The sequence below is a fragment of the Pan paniscus genome, chromosome Y, assembly GCF_029289425.2.
Source record: "Pan paniscus chromosome Y, NHGRI_mPanPan1-v2.0_pri, whole genome shotgun sequence".
Lineage (NCBI taxonomy): Eukaryota > Metazoa > Chordata > Mammalia > Primates > Hominidae > Pan > Pan paniscus.
The window spans coordinates 32,240,612-32,259,774 of record NC_073273.2 but is presented as its reverse complement, the minus strand read 5'-3'; positions in this window follow the sequence as shown (position 1 = coordinate 32,259,774).

Here is a 19,163-nt window from a genome sequence, read left to right as displayed (position 1 = left end):
ACTACAAAACTGTCTGCCTCACCATAAAATGTTTATTTTTTAGAGGAATAGTACAGGTCAAAGGAAATAATTAGATGTATTGATACTAAAGTTTAAGACATCCAGAACATTCTGTGTGAAGCATTCTGTGACTGAAGAGGATAACGGTAATGAAAACTTTTTTTTTTCACGTAAATCAGAAGTGAACCAGCTAAGTTTCTCAGGTGCATACCATAATGAATTTAAATGTTCGTAGTTTAAATAGTGGAAAGTAAGTGTTTTGTCTTGTGAGGTACCCACGGTAATTTTTTCTTGAATATTTTGCCAATGGATGTTGTAAATAATGGTGTAGTAATATGTTCTTACAGATAGGAATAATCTAGAGTGGTTGGGATAGTATCACATTTTTTTGAGATGAAGTGTAGCTTTGTCGCCGAAGCTGGGGTGCAGTGGCTCTGTCTTGGCTTATGGCAACCGCTGCCTTCTGGGTCCAAGCTATTCTCCTGCCTCAGCATCCTGAGTAACTGGTATTAGATATGTGTGCAGCACAGCTGGGCCAATTTTCGTATTTTTAGTGCAGACAGCGTTTCACCTTGTTTGCCAGGCTGTTCTTAAAATCCTGATCCAACCTCCTCAGACTCCCGAAGTGCTAAGATCATAGGCATGTGCCTCCACTGTCAGCCTATCGTATTTAATTGATAATATGAATGGAAACACTTTAAACCTCATACTTAGAGGAAAGTGAAGTGTATAAAACATAAACAACAGCATAAAGTTTCCGACGGGATTGCTTAAAGTTTTAAGACATCATTGAATGATAAAAATATTTAGACCGAAATAACTAAATGAATTAATTTTCCTGATTATACAAACTAAAGAAATGAAATACATCAAGTTCCAGAAGTTTTGCAGTCCATAATTCTTACAATTGACAGACTAATCTGCAAGGAGGAAGTATGTTCTTGAAAAATTTTGACACAATCATCAATTTTTATAGGGTAAGTTTACAAATAATTTTAAAGGGAGAAGTTACCAACTTTGATTTTCAGGTGAGTTATTCGTGTTATGAAGTGTTTTCATTCACCTGTAGCATTGTGAGGATGAAGTGAAAAGATAAATCCCCCGAGTCTTGTGTATCTTACTGTCCATGTGTGATGGCTCAGGTCTCTAATTCTAACACTTGGGGAGGCCGAGGCTTGCAGAGCACTTTAGGACAGGAGTTGAAGACCAGGCTGGCCAACACCATGAAACCCCATCTCTACCAAAAATACAAAAATTAGCCGGGCATGGTGGTGCCTGCCTGTAGTACGTTGCAGTTAATTGGGAGGCTCAGGCAGGACAATGGTTTGAACTTGGGAGCCTGATGCTGCAGTGAGCCGATATTGCACCATGCACTCTAGCCTGGGTGACAGAGTGCGACTCCAACACAAAAATAATTATATCAATCAACAAATATATCAATAATAAATAGGGTATCCTTCAGTTCAAGCAGTTATCGATTCTTTTTTCTTTTTTAGAGACAAGGTCTCACACTGTTGTCCAGCCTAGACTGCAGTGGCACCATCATAGCTCACTGCAGCCTTGAACACGGGGTTCAAATGTGCAAGCCTTCCATTTCAGCCTCCCAAGTAGCTGGAATTACAGACACACACCAACCACCATGCCCAGCTTTTGTGTTTGTGTGTGTGTTGTAGGGACAATGTTTTGGATATGTTGTTCAGGCTGGTCTCAAATTCCCAGACCGAAATGATCCTCCTTTCCTGGCTTCCCAAAGTGTTGTGATTATAGCAGTGAGCCACTGAATCTGGCATATCTTTTCTTATTATGAGCGACATTCCACCTCACTGAGTCTGGCGTATCTTTTCTTGGTATCAGCGACATTTCACCTTTGCTCTTTTAATTATTTTGAGATGTACAATAAATCATTATTAAGTGTAGTCATCCTGTGCCACTGAACACTAGATATGATTCCTTCTAAGCAAGTATAATTTAACCCACCCCCATCCCCTCTTTGATCCCTCCCTTACCAGTTCACATTACTTGTATCAAAATATCACATGTATGCCAAAAGTATTTACAACTGTTAGGTACAAATTTTCATTCCCTTCCTCCTTCCCTCCCTTCCTTTCTTCCTTCCTGTCTTTCTTTCTTTTTGTCTCTGTATCTTTCTCTCTCACTGATTTATTTTTTTTTTTTCAGACAGAATCCTGCCCTGTCACCTAGGCTGGAGTGCAGTGGCGTGATCTCAGCTCACTGCTCCCTCCTTATCACGGGTTCAAGCAATTGTCCAGTCACACCCTCCTAAGCAGCTGCGACTGCAATCATATGACACCAATCCTGGCAAATTCTTTGTATTTTCAGTAGAGACCAGGTTTCACAATATTTGCTCAGGCTGGTCTTGAATTCCTTTCCTTTAGTGATCCACCCACATCAGCCTCTCAAAATGCTGGGATCCAGGCATGAGCCACAGTGCCCACCCAGCTGTATGCATTTCTCTCTCCCGTGATCTCTCCTATTTTATTATTTTATTCTCTTTTTATTTCTGAGACAGCGTCTCGCTCTGTTGCCCAGGCTGGAGCACAGTGGTGTGATCTCACTTTACTGCAAACTCCATCACCAGGGTTCAATGGATTCTCCTGCATCAGCCTTCCAAGTAGCTGGGATAACATCCATGGGCCACCAAGCTTGGCTAGCTTTGGTATGATACTAGATGTGGCATCTTGTCATGTCTAATTGCGTATCTGTTTTAAAGCTGGATTGATCAGCAATATTGACTTCCTGGAATGTTTTATGTTTACAAAACAATTATAGTACTACTATTTAGCCTCCTCAGATAAAATATGGTAACACACAAAACATATACACACAGACAAAGACACAGTCAGTGATCAAAAAAATCAGGGTAGGCCACGACCTAAATGAAAGGTGAGCTGCTGCAGTTGCCTAGAATTAAACCAGACCAGAGTCGACCCATACCAGTCTGAGAGATGTGAACAGAGGCTTTCAAACAACTCTATCAGATACATGTTAGATTATTCTCCAGCCATAGCGAAGGGACATTAAAGATCTGTTGCGCTTAGAAGAGTCTGGATGATTTGACTTTTCCAGGGTATTAGCATTCATGATGTTTGCCTTTACAGCTCTCTGCAATGAAGTCAGTAGACAACTCAGTTTTTCTAGGAGTCTAAAGTGCTTTTCAGAATTATCTAAAACTTAGTGGCTTAAAACCATAATTAGAATTTCCTAACGGTCAGTCTCTGCAATCGCCCTCAGTCTCTCAGCCAAATGAATGTGGTTCAGGGGCACTCAGGAGGATGCAATCTAGTGATGGCCAAAGATGGGGACATTGGCGGGTGTCTTCTCATCTCCCTGGTGCCATGGCTAGCGTGACTCAAATAGCAGGGGCTGGACTGCTGAGATGCTCAGACACCTTGTTCTGTTTCTTTGAGTCTCTCCATTGGATGTCCCTTCTGCATAGTGTTATCAGGGTGTTAGACTGCGTGATGTACTGGTCGGGGGCTCCTAAGGGGTTTGTCCCCATGAGAGCAGGAGACTTAGGCAGAGCCGTGTCACCGTCTCTAAACTAGACCAGAGGTGGTCCAGTATCCAGAAACTGCGTGCAGTGTTTTCTATACATTAGAAGCAAGTACTGTGTTCAGCTCCATCAGGAATATTTTCAAATGGGTTTGAGAAGAATTTCAAAGTGTGTTTTAGACCACTACAGTGACCATGCCTAATAATTACTTATTTTTACAAGTGATGGTTAGGTTTTTTCCCAAAATAATAGCAGATACAGACTTTTAAACTTGAAATCTATGTAGCATAGCTCTGAACATTTGGCTATAAGTTGAAATAACTCTTGAGCAAAACTTGATTTTGAAATGAGAGTTGTAAATAAAATACATGAGATAAAGTTGCTTATAAAGAAATCAGCCTTAAAAATGTCAATAGGTCTAATGTGCCACTATTTTACTATTTCTATGGATATTACTTGGATAAGAGGACAAGGACTCAGGGGTGTGCTGCTCTATCTCTTTACCTTGAAACTGCAGCTGGGGCACCAGGAGTAGCAGTTCCAGCTAACACCATGTGGTGAGGACAAGGAGTCCATTCAGGTAAAGGAGGGTGTGAGCATATTGTGATCTGGAAGAGAGGTACACCTGGTATGGTAATGAGGAACAAGTTCCCTGGCACACAATGAAATCCCCCATGCCCAGCTGTGGCAGAGTGAATCCCTCAGCTGGTGCTGGGCTTCCAGGTATGTTCTGAAAGCAGCTGCCTGCGCTTAGAAGGATCCACTCATTCCCTTGTCATGTGGGAGGGTGAGGCTTGTGGCCCCCGCTCTGTCTGTTCCCGCTCTTTGCCTTCCCATTATTCCACTGCTGGGTAAGGTGGCAGGACCGCGGAATGTAGAAGGGCCCTGGGTTGTTGACAGTGCCTGTGGGTGGCCATGTACTAGGAGGAGAGTCCCCACTGAGCCTCCCGCAAGCTTGGAGGCGGGGAAGGAACAGTCCTGGGGCACTGGCTGTTCCAGAGTCCAGGCGTCTGTCCCAGAGAAGGCCAGGGGGAGGTTGTAAGCCTGTGGATCTGCAATCTAGGTGGAAGACCTGTATCTGCCATGGCTGACATCATCAGGGCAAGACACCCACTGGGTGGAGAGCTGGGCTTATGCATTTTACCCTTGTCCTGAAGAGACCCTGCATGCCTGGTTCTCCTGGGAACAGTGATCCTAGGGACCCCCCAGTCTGGGTCCACTCATGACCATAAGCTTAGGATCTTGTGTGCCTTGCTTCCTGTCTGCCCAGGTGAGGCATCCTGGAGAGGGTGCATGGGGCAAAGCTGGTGTGCACACACCCGGCACTGGAACGGGGTGTCACCGGCCAGTTAGGTCGCTGCTCAGCAGGCCCTCTCCTGAGCTCCCACCTGGCTAAGTGGTAAGTGTCCCATCTACCTGAACCCACAGCCCAGGTTTCTCTTCCACCTACCGACCCATGACCTCTTGGGGAGAATGCCAGCCTCCCTGGAGACTCCGGTCCTGCCAGACCCACATGCTGTCCTCTCTCATGGGCCGGAGACTCTGGTGCACAGGGATTCCCGAATAGCGAATCCCAAAGCCCTGCAGGTTTCACTGATTCTTACCTGAATGCCCCGGCCGAACACACAGGTAAACACAGGCAGCTACTAGGTTTTATATCCCTCTGGGTGTCATTTCAGGTTTATGACATCTCCTCTAGGTAGCTCGTGCCAGCCACCCTTTTCCTCTTCCCTCTGCCATTTGTGAGAACCATGAGGACTCTTTGCTTCTCCCTAGCATGCAGACTTCACGGGTCCTGAAGTTGGATTGCCAAACCCAGCGGCACCCTGCTTGCCAGCTTAAGAGCTGAGTTTGAGGCACACCTGTGGGCAGGAGTGTCGGCCCTCCCAAAACCAAGGTACACAAAGCCACACAGGCACAGGTGTGCACATGCGTTCATCAGCTTAGACACACAGGCTGGACACGCAAACTGGAACGTGCCCATACCCACACTGGTACGAGGGAAACTGGGTGTCTACACCAATACTCAGGTGAGGCTTACTGCTCAGCCACGTACCCTCCCTGGACACACACAGAAGATCCCCTGCCATTTAATTGATCATCTGCAGTAGGATTTATTTTTACTTTTATACTTTTTTAACTTACCAAAGTATGTTGCATTCTTTTCCCCATCATGAAAAAGACTTTGATACAAGTAAAGAGGAAAAGCACTTTTTATAATGAAATCTTTTATCTGCATCTATATTATTAAGGCATTTAAAAAACTTTATGTCTATTTTTTAATGTCATAGGAAATGTCTTGAGAGCCGGGGAAGCATGAATGAGGATGGCAGCGGGCATAAAGCATGTCAGGGGAGCCTGGGGTCATTGAAACAAAACATGACACGGCTGGGATAGCCATTCTAGAAGTACGTAGACCTAGGCATGCCCTGCGTGCACTCTAGTTGAGCCCAAACTGAGCCCCAGGTAGTAGCAGGCCTCAAGGCATAGAAGGGAGCCAGAGAAGGATGATGAGACAGCTATCCCTTGAGCCTTGCTTCTCACCCATTGACCTTTGCCACTTCTGCCTCTTAGGCACTTCAGGTTCCCCAACTCTGAAATATGAGTGTTACAGTTCCCTGATGGGCCTTTCTGCCCCAGTCCAGGGATGGCCTGGGATTTCTCACTGCAGGCTCCTCCCTGAGCCTTGAGTTCTTCATGTGTGTCACAGCTGCAGGACCCACAGGCCTTTGAGCGCCCAGCTGTGGGCTGCTTACCTGGCCTCCTCTCTGTTCCCTCTCTGAGGACCTAATCCTTAGGTAGTGCTGCAGGGGATTGAGTCGGAAGCCCTGACTGATGATCTGGAGGAGTGGGGAAAGTGGTCTGTGAAAGGTCAGGTCATAGTTCAAAGCCAGTTCCCAAGATGCCAAGGAAAGACCAGCAAGGTCCTTTCCCATGACGCCCCACAGCGGCCCCTGCCTCAGCAGTCCTGGCTGACCCTGAGTGGTCACAGTCAGCCAACTAGCTGAGGAAGCTCAGGTAGGCTGTGTCCTTACTGAAGGTGGGGCTTCTTCTGATGACTCTAGAACCACTGGACTACACTAGAGCCAGAAGCCCTGCATCCAGGAACAAGAGTCAGAAAGGCTCATGCCAGGCCTAGCGTCCCACACTCCACCCTCTCTACCACACCAGGAGGCACTCCTTACCAAGGATGCGAACACGATATTCCTTAATGATCACTTTATTGTGGAAATAAAGGTAGTGACGAAAGGAAGACTTCATCCTGCTGCCGGTACCCCGGATGGCTGAGTTCCTCCACCTGCCATGCCAAGAAGAAGAGGACAGACTCAAAGGATCCATTTCATCTATCTGGGCTGAGGGCCTGCTGGCTGGGGTGCAGCATGTGTTGCCCCTTCCCAGCTCTACCACTCAGAACCCCTGTGCCCCAGGAAGACCTCAACCTGAACAGGACCCTGGACCCGTCCCGCAGACCCCGGCTCCTCAGCCTGAGCTTCAAATCCATCCTGTAGCTTACTTAGCAGGACTTCCTCATGGTTTCTGAACTCTGCCGACATGTAGGTGTGCTGCACAATCTGCCTCTGGTCAAGGAACCTCCAGATGACTGGGTGGGCATGCCAGGAAACACCCCACAACTTTGCAAGAGCTGGGAGAGTGTTTGGCAGGGCTATCCCAAAACCTTTGACCTGGTACCCTGCATTGGTGGTCCTGTCTCTGTCCAGTGTTGGGGGCATGGTAGTGGTTGTGGTGGTCTTGTGGGAGGGTGGAGGGAGGCCCAGAAAGCTCCTGCCAACAAGGAGCGGGTGGCACAAGTAGGCAGGGGATTGGGTGTGGGGTGCTGTTGTGTGAGGCGGCTGTATCTTCAGAGTTGCTGAGCTGCACATGGTCATTGTGTGCTGGATGCTGGACAGGCTCTGCTGAGGGTGTCCGGGTGTGCAGTCCCCTCTTCTCCTGCTCTTCCTGAGGGGTGGGCGTGTTCACTTGAGGGAGCTGCTGTGGACAGAGGGGACTGCAGGGCTGTGCCTGTCGCTCCCCATGGGGCTCCCATGTGTGTAATGGAGGTCTTTGTGCAACGGAGGTTGTATATGCTCAGGGCCTACAGCTCTTTGGGTGCAGTGCAGGCAGAAGGAAGAAAGCCTATCTGGGGAGTTTGTGCCTGCCTTGCAGAGGACCGCAGCCCAGTGCACCGTGAACCCGAGTCTTAAGCACCTTGTGTTTCTGGGGTAAGGCTGCTGGCCACAGACATGGGCAGCCAGGGTGGTTTCTATGGCTGGCGTGGGCTTGCAGACTCCCCTTCCTCCAAGGACTTTCTCATGGAAACATGCCCTTCAAGTTTCTGCTGTGAGTGAAGGGTCCATGGGACTGCTATTCTCCCTTGTGAGTGCTGAGCTTGGCTCCCAGTCCCTACCATGTGCTCTCAGGGCACCCCCAAGCAAGCTGCCCTCCTATCTGCAGGACCCTGGCCTCAGCTCCCTTCGCTATCCCCCATCCCCTGCCTCCTGGTTGTCCCCGTGTGCCCCTAGCTTGGCTCCCCTGCTCCCCACCCCAAGAAGCCAGATGCCCACCCCCTGCTGCCAGTCATTCCGAATGGGCAGCTGCAAAGATGTGCCTCTGGCCCAGAAGCTGGAGATGCCCTGGCTGATGGCCCCTGTGCTATCCAGGCCGGGAAGGCACCTCTGCCAAAGCTTACATCTCAGCTGTGGGCAGGCCATGTGGACTGGTTATTCATGGAACTCTGCTTCAAGTGAAGGGCCTCCAGCGAGTCTGTGGCTGGCTGGGGTGTGCTGGAGCCAGGGCCAGGCTGTCTGCTGGTCCTCCACCAGGCTCCATGTCAGGCTTCTCCTCAACCACCACCTGGACCATGCCATGATGTTGTCCACCACCAGCACCTTCTCCTCCCCCAAGAGTGCCTTCGAACTCTGCGCCCTGGCTGCCCTCTCCTGCAGAGCCTCCAATTTGAATGGGGTGCCTCCTTTGGAGGTCCCACTGACCATGACCTGCACTGTCCACTCACTGTCCACTCCAGGTCCAGATAAGTATATCCTTATAGTATACTTAAAAAAACCCTTAAAAGCATTCCCATTTCTCCGCATCCTCTCCAACATCTGTTGTTTTCTGACTTTTTAATGATTGCCATTCTAACTGACATGAGATGGTATCTCTTTGTGGTTGCAAGGTCATGGATGAAGCTGAAAACCATCATACTAAGCACACTATCACAAGGACAGAAAACCAAGCACCGCATGTTCTCACTCATAAGTAGGAGTTGAACAATAAGAACACAGGGACACAGGGTGGGGAACACCACACATGGGGCGGTCGGTGGGATGCGGGGCTGGGGAGGGATAGCATCGGGAGAAATGCCTAATGTAAATGATAAGTTGATGTGTGCAGCAAACCAACATGGCACATGTACCCCTATGTAACAAACCTGTACATTGTGAATATGTACCCTAGAACTTAAAGTATAATTTAAAAAAAAGAAAAAAAACTGAAAAGGAAAAATAGCTCTACAAACCAAAATACCAAATAGAAAATTAGTTGTGGCCTAGAATCTAACTTGCATTAAGATATCACAAACATTCAGCAGATAGTTTCTAAATGCCACAGTAAGCCTGGCAGTCTGCAAGAAGCTCAGAAAAACATGGTCCTTCTGAGAGTGCAGTTGTTACAGGCACAGAGATAAATGAGGAATAATAAGTGTGATAACTGCTGTAATAGGCAAATACAGGAAATAGAAACCACATTTTCCTCATTTATGAAACACAAGTTTAAAAACCCTTTTGAAGTTCAAATGAGAATATTTGCTGTTACTGTATAAACTGTTAAGTAGCTATACAAATGTTTTTTTTTTTTTTTTCTCACAGTGATTTATATCGTGTGTATTACATGGTTAGTGTAGCATTCTCATAAAGGAAACCTTGAAATGTGTCCGCTGCTCAGTTTTTGTTTTTCAACTGTTTCAGTCATTGTTATTTATCATATTTTCCCAGGGGATTTTGAATTTTAAAGAAAATATGTAAAAACTGAAAAGAGAAGGACAATGAAATTGCAAGAGTACAGTCATAATAATTTCCTTGATTAATTCAATTGTTTATAGAGCAAGATTAGATTATATTTCTCCCAAAAGATTCTTGGAGAAATTCTAAGATGATGCACTCATTGTTAGAAATTGCCAAATTGTTGCTTAAGTTAGACTTAACACTTTTTAAGCCTGAAGATACAGTAATAGTTATGTATTTAAACAGGGAAAATAGGATTTTTAGTGCTACTTTCTCTCACCTGGAATAATTATAACTTTTAAATTGGTCTTTATGTCAATTTAAATTTTTCATTATTCTACCTCTTGTTTTGGATAAGCCATGTATTTTTAAATTTATTTTCATCCTTTTTGTACTTCTCTGAGAAACTGCAGACTTAAATTCATATCACAAGTATGTTTCAGTTTTACTTGTCTCTTCCTAAGGGTTCCCAAAAATAAAGAATTCCACTTATGCTTGTATCTTTCAGCAACCTTATTTCAGAAAACGGTGCATATTACTGCAGAAATCACATGGACAGGTCCAAAGCGGGGAGGAGGAGGATGAGGAGGAAGAGGAGGAGGAGGAGGTGAAGAAGAAGAAGAAGAGGAAGAAGAAGTAGAAGAAGAAGGAGGAGGAGGAGGAAGAGGAGGAGGAGGAAGTGGCAAGCTTTTAAGTCTATACATTAGTATCACTGTGTCAGAAACTCAGTAGTCACAGTGAAATAAAAACAACGATCACAGTCAATTCCATCTCATACCTAGACTGAAATATGAAACTTCTAAAGAAAAGGAAGTTAAGAACTTTGGGCATGTCAAAATGTTCCTATACAGATAAAATTATTGGTGACTTTTTCTCACTAGAAAACAAAATTCCATGCTTTGTATATGTGTAAATAAAAATATTTTTATTTCCATCAGTTATGATGTGCAAGCAAGTAACAAAGTGAAAGTACACTAATAAAATGATATAAGGAAATTTCTCTGTGCCAAAAAAATTCCATTGAGGCCATTAATTTTACAAAAACCATAGAGAATGCATTGTGAAACTACACTATACAATACTTTTTAGTATTTTACTTACATTTTAAATAATCAACAAAGGAAAGGAAATTCTTAATCATTATTTATTACCAATAACATTATTCTACTTGAATAATCCTTTTGAGATTAAGTATTTTAAATAAAACTTTAAAAACAAATTGTATTGACTGATACCAGCTTTCAATGAAATAGCACTTCTGTATTTGTAGTCATGTGAAGTATAAATTTCTTCTCACAGTGGATCTTTTATAACACCAGTTTTATCGATTTCTCTGATACAAACCCTGTGATAGCTCATGGCTTTACTGTAACCATACATTACATGACTCCAGAGAGTAGCCTTCAAATAGATGGAAAAATTATATTTGTGACAAAATTCTAAGAAAGGGAATGGTAAAATGGGAGAATAATTTCTAAATTTCTAACTGTTCATCAGTGGATTTGGATATATTTAGATACAGACAAATATTAGCACACTGCAAGTTTGCACATGTGTATATAAATTTATATGAGATACCCATAATGTATGGGTTGTGTAATCTTTTAATCCTCAATTTTACATGTGGGAAATTTGGTAAGAGTTTATCTTTATCAAATAATCAATTTGAAGTACTATACTCAATTTGATGTAAAACCAACAAAATCTCTGTCAACATTCACTTTAATTGATCCAATAATGTTAACTGATGATAACTTCATTCTCTTTGTCCCCTCTTGGCAGCCTGAAAGTTGATTCTCACTCTAATTCATCACTCAAGGTGCCATCCACAAGACACTTACTTTGCTGTGGATTGTGACTTCTCACGCCAACACTTTTTTCCTGTAACAGTCCTACCTTTGTATATTTAAAGAATTTATACATGGCTAAAAAAAAAAAAAAAAAAGTGCTGTGAAATGTCAGGCCATGCTGTGAAATTTTCCATTGTTTCTATATCTCCGTTTGAGCTTTCATGTTATAGAGAACAAGAAAAACAATTCAGTATGTTTCTTAGGATCCAGTCCAATGCACCCTTTCTTATTAATACCAAACCGTCTATTCAAGGCACTGACATCTAAAGACAGCTAGATATATCAAAATCTCTTCTCATAAAAAACCTTTATATTAATCACTGTTGCCTAGATCTGGACTCTGACTGTGAAATCCTCCAGTGGAAATTGCTGTAATGGCTCACACTATGGGAATGACTATTTTTCCGCATAATTATTGTTGTCAACTTAGTGAAGAATATCACATTAGATGGTAGCTCTTAGATACATAAACCCTAGTGATTAATTTTTAATGTCCAGCATTTATGATATTGCACAAGTAAAAATCTTTGATAAATGATTAGCTGAGCAATGACTTAAATAACAGCAGTTCAAACATTAATTTACTTACTAGAAGTGCCATACATCATTAACTCCTGGTGAAAACAAAGTTGGGAAATTTCAAGTGCTGAATTGTTTACTAAATTATGTATTTCATGGTATTTTATAAAAACTATCCTTGCCGTGTATGATGCCTCACCTGCAAGGATGAAACTTTAGCATATATATATATATATATATATATATATATATATATATATAATGTCTTTGGTTCTTAATATCTCTCTACATTTGCCTTCAAAACCTCAACACAAAAACACCCATGTACTTGACATGTACTTGACTTTCAGCTGACTTGACTACCAGTTATTAGGGTTTAAGTAAACAAAGATTTCAAAATTTGTTGACCAAATATGAGAAATCACACTCTCACCATAAGAAATAATTCTTCTTAAGTGCCACTGCAAATGCAAAATTGAAAGAAGAAATGAAGTCTAACATATTCCAATATTCTAAAATCTAAAATTTCCTCTTTGAGATCTGGTGGTTCATGCCTGGAATCACAGCTCTTTGGGAGGCTGAGAAGGGAGAATTGCTTCAAACCCAGAGTTGGAGACTAGCACAGGCAACATAGCAAGACCAATCTCTACAAAGGTAACTAATTAATTAATTAATTAAATTGGGCATGATGGCACACACCTGTTTTTCTATTTACTCCGGAGTTCAAAGTTCCAGTGAGCTGTGATTGCACACTGCATTTCAGCCTGGGCCATGGGGCAAGACTTTGTTTCTACAAAATAATTCAATATAACAAAACAAAGTCAAACAAAATAAAAACACTTTCAGGTGTTCTTTGGAAGTTTGTATAATTGTTCCAAAGCATAGACGTTGTTTAAAGTTGAGCAGTTCATGAGGAATGGGCAGTGAACATTGTTTGTATTGTTTTCCAAAAATTAGGATAATTATATTAGAATATTATATGTTAATATCTAATAACCTTTGGTACAATAAGTATTGACAAATGACAAGCTATTGTGTTTATAGATATTTCCTTCAAAATAGTCATAGTTTAATTGGAGAATAAAGAGAACACAGATAATTGCAATGTACTCTGACAAGTGTTAAAATAGACACAATTTAGTAACTTGGAGAGGAATGAAGTTCTTAACGGGGTTTGCAGCGGTTTGGGGAACATTCTTAGGGCAGGAACAATTGACTGGATCAGTAAGGATTCGAATTTGTATGAAGAATGTTTGGGAGAAAAACATTGTAGAAAAAAAGAAACATTCTTTTTGTCAATGAAAGAAGTACTAACAATGCATATGATGCCATCTGACCAATTCTTAGACCATGCTAGCTCACTAAATATTTCTTGAATGAATCCATGAAAGGAAGCTATTGGGAAAACGATTCTGGAAGGGATTTTCAAAATCCTATAAAGGAAAGTTAAATACCCTGGACTTTACAATTTTGCCTGCTTTTCTTTATGTTCTTATTATGTCTACTACCTCATAAGCTCTGTTTTATTTTTTGGTCTTTTCACAAATATCATGCATGAATTGTTCCTGATATTACTTCTCTCTTAATCTCTTCATACTATATTTGTCTCTGATACTCCTTTGTTTGAGGTCCTGGGTTTGTATGCCCACAGATAACATCACTCACCTCTCCCTGGCACTATTCTGTTATAGAGAGGCCTGGCCCCTGAGAAGCACGGTTCCTAGGCTCACATAAAATTGACTTTCTATTTTAGTTCAGTTAATGGGTGACACTGCAGAGATTAGAGAACAAGATGAGAGAAGCCAGTTTGTTTCCCTTTCCTTCTCAGTAAGAGATATGTTTCCACGGTGATTCCACGGCCTACAGGACATGCTCTCTGTGTTTCCATCTTCTATGCAGTGATCCTAATCCTAGACTGGTTCTTCTAATGCCGTCTTCTCCAATTGTCTTCCCTAAAGGATTTGGGTACTACTTTTGGAGTTTTAAATTTAAAAACTATTGATATGGAAGGGGGGCAGGGAAGTGTCTGGTAGAGGAGGGTGTGGTTCTTGGCTAGGAATCCACCCTCAGGACTATGCTCACTGACCTAGGATAAACTAAATTAACACCATGTAACATATGCCCAATGGGGATTCAGGAGCTGTAAAAATTCACCCCTGGATGCTGCCTGGGGTCGGAGACCCAAAACCTGTCCTCATTTCTTGCCCAGTAATGGGGGATAAGGAACATTTTCCTGTTTCAATATGAATCTGTTTCCAGTGCAGTATGTTTTCTGCAATACTGCAGTGTTACTTCATTGTATATATTTAACTAAATAAGTTACAAAGTGTAACTAATATGAGAAGAAAATAAATGGTGGAGAATAAGGAAGAAAAATGAAACATTGTGTTTAACAATGAATGTAAACAATTATAAGTATGATTAATCAATATGTCAGACCAGCCAGGCAGGTGCTTAACGTCATGAGGGGGCACTACTTCATCATCTTGGGATTTCATTCTGGGACAGAGAGTGTGAGCAGCAATAAGGTCCGATAGGGAAAAGGATACAATCTGGTGAGGTGTGGATTGTGTCCCACACCTGCACCTGAAAAAAAGGTGAAGACAGATGACACAGAAGTTGCTTCCACCTGCATCCCCACATTCCGTTGATTGCACAAGCAGCCCACACCACGGCCCCGTGTTCAAGTGGGAATTCTCCAACCTGCCATTAACATATGGAGTGCAAACTGGGGCTTTGCACTTTGAGGGTTTTCATACCCAGGGCCAAATGGGAGTGGGATGGATTGATGTGGGTGGGATGTGGCCTCCACACTTGCCTCTTCATTTTCTGACTTTGTGTTCCTCATCGAATTAGGGTTTCCTTGGTCTGGTTCACCATCTTCCACACAAAACATTTCCCGGTTCAAGAAGGATGACCCTCGTGGGAATTCATTGCATGAGTGTTTCCTTCTTAACACTCATGTTTTAGATGGCTGGACAGCTTCGATAGTTTTAAAATGTAAATTCCCACACAGCACCAACAGGGAAACTACTGATCTCCCACTTCTATTGTAGGGTGGCATGATTCCTTTAGGATGAGAAGTAGGCAACAGTGTCTAACTGTTGCTTGGTTATCTAGGCTCTGTTTCATTTCATGTGCACATCCTTTCTCATTGTTGCAGGGCTCCTTTGTTGGGCTGTTGCTGGATAGGACTGCCTCTTGCCACAGATCTTTTGGCTTCCAGTGATTTCAGAGAGGAAACGAGACTTCAGATAGACTGGCTGAACTCCAGGTTGTGGGTCCTGGTTGCGTTTTGGGGGCTGAGGATGTTTGCACTTTGCAGAAGGATTTTTGGTGCTCTGACAAGAATCATTGAACATTGCTTGGACTCCAGCACAAGGCAGCCCATTCTCATAGGTGAGCATTGATTTTTCTTTGCTTTCCTGGGGTGTCCACATTGCCCATCAATAGCATTACTGGACACCTTTTTCAGGCTTGCCATCACCACAGACGGCCTCTTAGACACTGTCACAAGCTCATCTGCCCACAAGCGAGGCCAGATCAAGGTGAGAGAACACTGCTCAACCTTGCATTTGCCTATGTCGTGGTTCCTGCCTTTCCCAGATAGGCCCTGTGAGGCCAAGGATGAAGGGAGGCAGTGAGGTAAAGTGACGAGCCATTTTTATTCTCTGAGGTCTCAGGTGTGATTCCATCACGTAAAGAACCCTCAACTACTCACCAGACTCTATTCCAATCCCCGTCGGACCTGATTCTTGCACACAGACTCTTTCAGGAATGGAGACAGAAGAGCCATCTCCAGCCACCACCTCACAGTCTTGAAATACCTCCTTCTCCACGGAGACCTGACCAGCGAGATGACCCAGAGGGTCAATAAGGTCAAGACTTTTAGGGTCCCACAGTAGGTTATTGCAGACAGCCTTTTTCTCAATACCAGTCTAGCTCTGCCTGTACCACTTTTGTCTGCTTAGGCAGGCTGACAGTTTTGACAGACAGGCACCCAAGCCTGCCTCATGAATGCGCCTGTGATAGCCTCAAAGCACCAGACCTGAGCAGGGAGCTATTGCTAGCTTCACAGTGAATGCCACCATTGCCTAGTGACAAGTCCTTGTGGCTTGACGGAGAAGGAGAACTCCCTAGAGGTGTGTTGGTGGTGGAATCTTGCCTGTCTTGTCTCAGAGATCCACAGGACAGTCCCATGAATCTAGGAGTGGGTAGATGTGAGTCAGCCTGAAGAAACATCAAGCAGAGCCCCAGGAATGAACTTCAAAATCCCTAAGGATCCATAAGGATCTACAGGATGCCTCAGGCCTAATTAGACATTGTAAGGGTAAGTATTTTTGAAACTTATCCCACAGTGATTACTAGATACAGCCTGCCTGTGTACCCTGGGGTTGCTCTCTCCTAGGTGTGGCTTCCTGAAGAACCACTCAGCCTCAGAAGCTGCTGGGCTGTGTTTCTGTTGGAGTGTTGCTAGTGTTGGATGTCTGCTTGCATGTGTGGCTTTGTGTATTTGTGGGTGTATGTGTGGGTGTGCATGTCTGTAAGTGGAGTCTGCTTATAGTAGTGTGGCTAACACATTGCAGAGCTTCTTTTTTTTTTTTTTTAGTAACTCAACATTCTGGTCACCTGTGTGTCTGTGGCTCTGCTTGGACTGTGGGTCTCTGTGTTCTTTATTTTTCCGTGGATCATGAATCCGCAGTGAATTGGGAGTCTGGCTGAGACCCACCAGAGTCCAAATTACCTCCCCCTGCAAAAAAGAAAAAAAAAGAAAAAAAAAAGTTACTCTTCTGGAAAGAAGAGGGGCACGTCATACCCAGGAAGTGTGACATCTCCCAGTGTTTCATTGTCCCGTGGCCAACCCAGGGAGGGACACTAGCAGTCTTGTCCACAGGACCCCTTGAATTTACCTCCAATTCGGTTCCCAGCCAAGCACGTGCTTAATGTCATTAGGGGACACTCCTCCATTGTCTTGGGATTTCATTCTGAAACAGAGAGTGTGAGCAGCCATAAGTTCACATAGGGGTGAGCATACAATCTGGTGAGGGGTGGATGGGGTCCTGCAAATTCACCTGCAAAAAAGGTGAAGACAGAGAGTGCTTCCAAATGCATCCCTGCATTCCCTTAATTGCGCCAGCAGTCTGCACCATGGCCCTGTGTTCACCTGGGACTACTCCAACGTGCAGGGAACATTTGGTGTGCAAACTGGGGCCTTCCTGGCAAACTCCTGATTTGAGGGCTTTGATTCCCGTAGCCAAATGGGAGTGGGATGTATTGATGCTGGGTGGGATGTGGCCTCCATACTGGCCTCTTCCTTTCCTGTCTTCCATGTTCCCTGTTGGCCTAGGGTTTCCTTGGTCTGGCTAAGATCTTACACACTAAATGTTTCCCCATTCATGGAGAATGACCCTCATTGGAATTCTTTGCATGTTTCCTTCTAAACACTGTCACATTTTAATGACTGGGCTCCTTTGATACATTTAAAACCATAAATCAGCATTACAGATACCATAAAGGAAACTCTTTTTCTCCCACTTCTGTTGGAGGGCTGCATGATTCCTGTAGGATGAGAAGCAGGCAGGCATGCCTGGCTTTTGTTTGGTAATCTAAGCTGTGTTTCATTGTGTCTGCATGTCCTTTCTCATTGTGGAGGAAGTATTTCATTGGACTGTGGCTGGATGCAACTGCCTCTCTCCACAGATCTCTTGGCTGCCAGGGATTTCAGGGAGCAAAAGGGAAGTCGGTTAGGCTGGCTGCACTCCAGGGTGTGGGTCCTGGTCTCTTTGTGGGGACTGAATTTGTTTGCACTTTGCAAGAGGCTTTGGGTCCTCTGACAGGAATCTTTGATCACTGCTTGGACTCCAGCACAAGTCAGCTCCTTCTGTCAGGTGAGTTTTGATTTCTTTGCTGTCATGGTGGGTCCACACTGACTTTCAACAACACTACTGGACACCATTTTCAGGCTTGCAACGGCAAGAAATGGTCTCTGAGACACTGTTTCAACCTCATCTGCACCTGTGAGTGCCCACTTTGAGGTGTGAGAACACTGCTCCACCTTGGACTTTCCTTTGCCATGGTCCCTGCCTTTCCCAGAGAGCCCTTGCAAGGTTCAGAGTGAAGGGAGGATATGAGGTAAAGGGCGTGGCCAACTTTCGCTGACAATGCCTCTGTGGTCTCAGGTATGATTCTGTCAGCCAAAGACCCCTGAACAACTCACCAGACTGTATTCCAAACCCCATAGGAACCAATCCTTGCACACAGCCTCTTTTGGGAATGGAGTCAGAAGAGCAGCATCCAGCGATCACCTCACAGTCTTGAAACTCCTCCAGCTGGACCAGGCCACAAAAATGGCCCGACGGAGCCCTAAGGTTGAGACTTACAGGGTCCCGCAGTGCGTTATCGCAGAAAGCCTTTCTCCAGATACCAGGCTGGCTCTGCCTGTAGCATTTTCCTCTGCTTAGGAAGGCTCACAGATCTGATATTTGGGCGCCTGTGCCTGCCTTGCGAATGCACGTGCGCTCTTCTCAGGCTACCAGGCCTAAGCTGTCAGCTCTGTCTGGCATCACAATGAATGCCACCATTGCATAGCAGCAAGTCCCTGTGGCTTGGTGGAGAAGGAGACCTCCATGGAGGTGCATAGGTGGTGGATTCTGGCTGTTTTCTCTGTGGGATCACAGGATAGTCCCATGATCCTAGGAGAGGGCAGACGTGAGCCAACCTGAAGAAAAGTCAAGCAAAGCCCCAGGAATAAACAGTGAAATTTCTAAGGATCCAAGTGTATCTGCAGGATGCGTCAGGCCTGCCTAGACGTTGTAGGAGTGAGTCCTTTAGAAACTTGCTCCAATGTGATTTCGAGGAACAGACCACCTGTGTACCCCGTGGTTGCTCTCTCTGTGGTGGGGCTTTCTGCAGAACCATGCAGCCTCAGAAGCTGTGTGGCTGTGTGATTCTGTGGGATTGTTGTGAGTGTCGGATGTCTGCTTGGTCCACCAAAATGCTTCAGCACCTGTATATTACGTGAACTACTATAGATCTGTCTTGCAGGAAGACCTAGGAAGGGAGGATGAGAGTGAGAACTCCCACTAATAAGTGAGATTCTCAAAGCGGGGAATAAGGAGGGAGATCACCTCTCTTATTGTCCATACCTTAAAAAGAAGAAAAAGGAATCAAAAACTAAAGAAAGGCAGAGATGAATTCAATTGCCAGGCAGAACATGCACGGCACTCCAGGACTGGCAGTTAAAAATCAACCCCTCACCTAACCGCTTGTGTTATCTATAGA